This window comes from Nicotiana attenuata, unplaced genomic scaffold (assembly GCF_001879085.1).
Source record: "Nicotiana attenuata strain UT unplaced genomic scaffold, NIATTr2, whole genome shotgun sequence".
In the NCBI taxonomy this organism is placed as follows: Eukaryota; Viridiplantae; Streptophyta; class Magnoliopsida; order Solanales; family Solanaceae; genus Nicotiana; species Nicotiana attenuata.
This window is the reverse complement of record NW_017671380.1, coordinates 103,188-106,780: the sequence shown is the minus strand read 5'-3', so window position 1 is coordinate 106,780 and position 3,593 is coordinate 103,188.

Sequence of the window (3,593 nt, the reverse complement as noted above, 5' to 3'; positions counted from 1 at the left end):
CGCTTATTTTTAAAAAAAAATAAAAAAATAAATAAAATAGCGACCAACCTTGGTCTCCATTTTCCAGATTTTAAAATATAATATTTGGATTAGAGACCAAAGTTGGTCGCTGTTTTATGAATAATAATAAATAAATAAATAATATATTTTACATTTAGAGACCAACTTTGGTCGCCAAATTTATATTATTAAAATAATAAAGCGACCAAAGATGGTCTCTATAGTCAATACCCGGAATATTTGGTCAGTTTACCTTAGAGACCAAAGTTGGTCGCTAATTAGCGACCAACTTTGGTCCCTAAAGTGAAGGGACCAGCAATATAGCGACCAGGCATGTTTGGTCGCTTTTTGGTCGCTTTTAGGCCTATAAGCGACCAACTTTGGTCGCTTTTTGTGGTCGCTTTTTACCGGATTTCTAGTAGTGCAACTTGAAACATTGGAATAATCAAGTATGGAACAATATAAACGGGATTTTATTCATCAAGGTGACTTGACCTGCCTCTCCTTGAAGAGGTTCAGGATCTTACATTGATCTTGTTTCTTGCTCCACTTATGGAGTATATCTTTCTATTTTTGGAGTATTCAGAGTTGTGTAGAAGAAGAAGCCCCCCTTGGGAGGTTCTCTCCCTTGGTATTTATAGCCTCAGGCTTTTTCATCTGGTCACGAATGGACCCCTCCTTTTGTTGTGAGACGTCCCCTCGTTTGTTTTAAGGACAGCTGTCATAAGTCAAGAGTCAGCAGCGTTGACCATCTACTACAAAGCGGTCGTGATGGGGTTGACCCCCTGGTCGAAAAATGGCCGTATATCTGCCAATGCAGTTAGTCCCTCCGTTCGTCGAGGTCGTGCTCGAGTCGACCTCGGCGGACGGATAGAGCGGCGTGATCGGGGAGGGCCCTTAAAAATGAGTTTTCAGCATTGAACTGTTGGTTGGCGAGTGGAGCGTCATCCTGCGCAGTCGTTCGTAATGGCGCACGTTTTCATGAAACCGAATCGCTTCGTGCACGGTTAAGTATTAATGGCGATCGTTGGGTCCCGTGCAGGCAGAATCCGTTATTTATACTTGGAGAAGATGTGTCATTTTGTTTTTTACATGTTCATTGTTCTTCTAAGAGAAATCTCGAGAAGCCTTTTCTTCTGTCAAATCGCATTTTCCCTATTCTTCCAATCATTATCATCATTGATTTCTCCGTCTCCCTTGTCAAAGTTCTTCTTTCTTTCGCTCGTGAATCGATTATGGCAGGCACTTCTTCTCGCGGCAATCACTCGGCTAATTCTCCGGGAGTCGAAAATCCCGCTCCGGCAGATGAAAGGTTAGAGTTGGTGGGAGCTGAGGAAATTCCTTCGGTTGATGAAATTCTACCTCACCCAGGAGATCAAGTGATGGATTTCAGTGCACCGGNGACGTCCCCTCGTTTGTTTTAAGGACAGCTGTCATAAGTCAAGAGTCAGCAACGTTGACCATCTACTACAAAGTGGTCGTGATGGGGTTGACCCCCTGGTCGAAAAATGGCCGAATATCTGCCAATACAGTTAGTGTGTATGAGAGAGGAATATTCGTGTTTGGATGGGAGTGAAGTGAGAAAGAGCAGTGTAGGCGGCTTGGGAGAATGGAGAAGAAGAGGTCGGCGGCAGCTGTTGTGTAGAAAAGAGAAAGAGAAGACTGCTAGAGTTTTTGGAAAGGGAGGTATGTCCGTCTCTTTTGGAGGAGGGAGTGTTTTAGTAGGTGGAAAAGAGAGACGACACCGTTTTGGAGATGAACGACATCGCTTGAGACCTGGAGTCAGGCGGGTCGGGCATTTGAACGGACTGGGGCGGGTGTTTGGTTAAATATTGGGCCTCAGTCCTTGGCCCAGTTCGTTGGCAAACCTAGCTCTTTTCTTTCTTTTCAATATCAGATTTTTGCAAACTCTAGCCATTTTAAACTCAAACTTTAATTGAAACTAATTTTTATATGGCTAGTCTATTTATTTATTTTACCTAATGACGAACTAACACAACTATTTAATTAAATAACCCAAGAATGTATTTTTTTTATTTTTAGTATTTAAAAGATGCATTTATCAATGTAATTAAATCATAAAGTGCAATTTAAAATCTAGCAGGCTATGAAATTAAGGTTTGAACATTTTTTATGATTTTTATGATTTTAAAACAACTCTAAATATGCATGAACAACTCTAAAATATTTTGAAATATTTGTAGGAGTGATTTGCATTGGGGTAAAAATTAGGTGCTCACAACCGGTTTATTTTAAAATTCCACATCAAGAAAAATTGACTATTTTAAAGTCTGCGAAACACAAAAGACCGGGTAAGGAATTATATTAACCCAGGAGAAAGTGTTAGGCATTCTCAGATTCCGTGGTTTTAGCACGATCGCTTTATGACCATACTTGGCTTGATTATGTGTTAATTAAGTATTTTAGAACCTACGTACGTTTTCACATTTTACCGCTTTTACTTAATTATGACGTTTATGGAATTAATCTTTAAAACAAATCACGTATATGTATTCGCTTTTGTTTGGTATGTCAAAATTGTATCACGCGTACGTGTACACAACTAATAACAATTTGTTATTATTAAGATTGTTTCGTCAAAGTTGCGCGAACGCATACCATGCCTTTAATTTTGAAAATCGTAATTATGTCACACGAACGTATACATAATCACGATGATTTGATTAATTAAGAGCACACCTAAAGCATTCTAACTTATTCAAGAATTAATTATTTTCCTGAGATTTGAGGTTATTGTAAGGAAAGAGAATTATGTATGGCATTATGGAAGAAATGTATGTTTTAACTAATATTATTAACAAGAACAATTATGTTACAACTTAATTAATTGATAGCATTCTTTCTTTACCCTTGCCCAAGAAATTACACATTAAACCACAGAGTGAATTAAATTGCCAATGGATATTGATGAGATTCAAGTAAATGCAATTGCTCGGTCTTAAATTAGCCTTTTATTAATACCCCTAGCAAATCATGTCCAAATAATAGCCTCAAGGACCAAATACTCTTAAAAGAACCGACGACTCGCTTGACTAAAGACAAAGGTCCATTTATGCATTTCCACATAAAATTATCGTGCTTCTCTTCCCATAACTTACAAATGGATGATTAATCATACTAAACAGAGCATAGGTACACAGAGCAACTAATAACTAAAACAGATACGTAGCAGGATACTTCATGCAACAATTTTATCCGAATGAACTCAAACTCATATCTAAGAAAAACCACAAACAAATATGTAAATAACAAAGACTTTATAAGGTAAACAATCGGACCTTTACTAACAAAAATATTTCCTTTATTAGCAAGCAGCAAGCACCTCCAGTGAAATTACAGCACCTGAAATCAAAGCCGAATGGACTCCAACAGAGTAAACCCGCCAGAACCCGAACAGAAACGCAGCGGCGTCGGAACCTCGAATGCTTTAGGGGTGAGCTGGTGCTTTTGCGACAGATTTATGGCTATTTTCGCGGAGTTTTGACTGCTTTTTTTTTGCCAGATTTTGGAATGTTTTTGAGCTGTTTCGGTAGAGGGATTTTGCTGGGTTTTGGGGGTGATTTCGGTGGTTT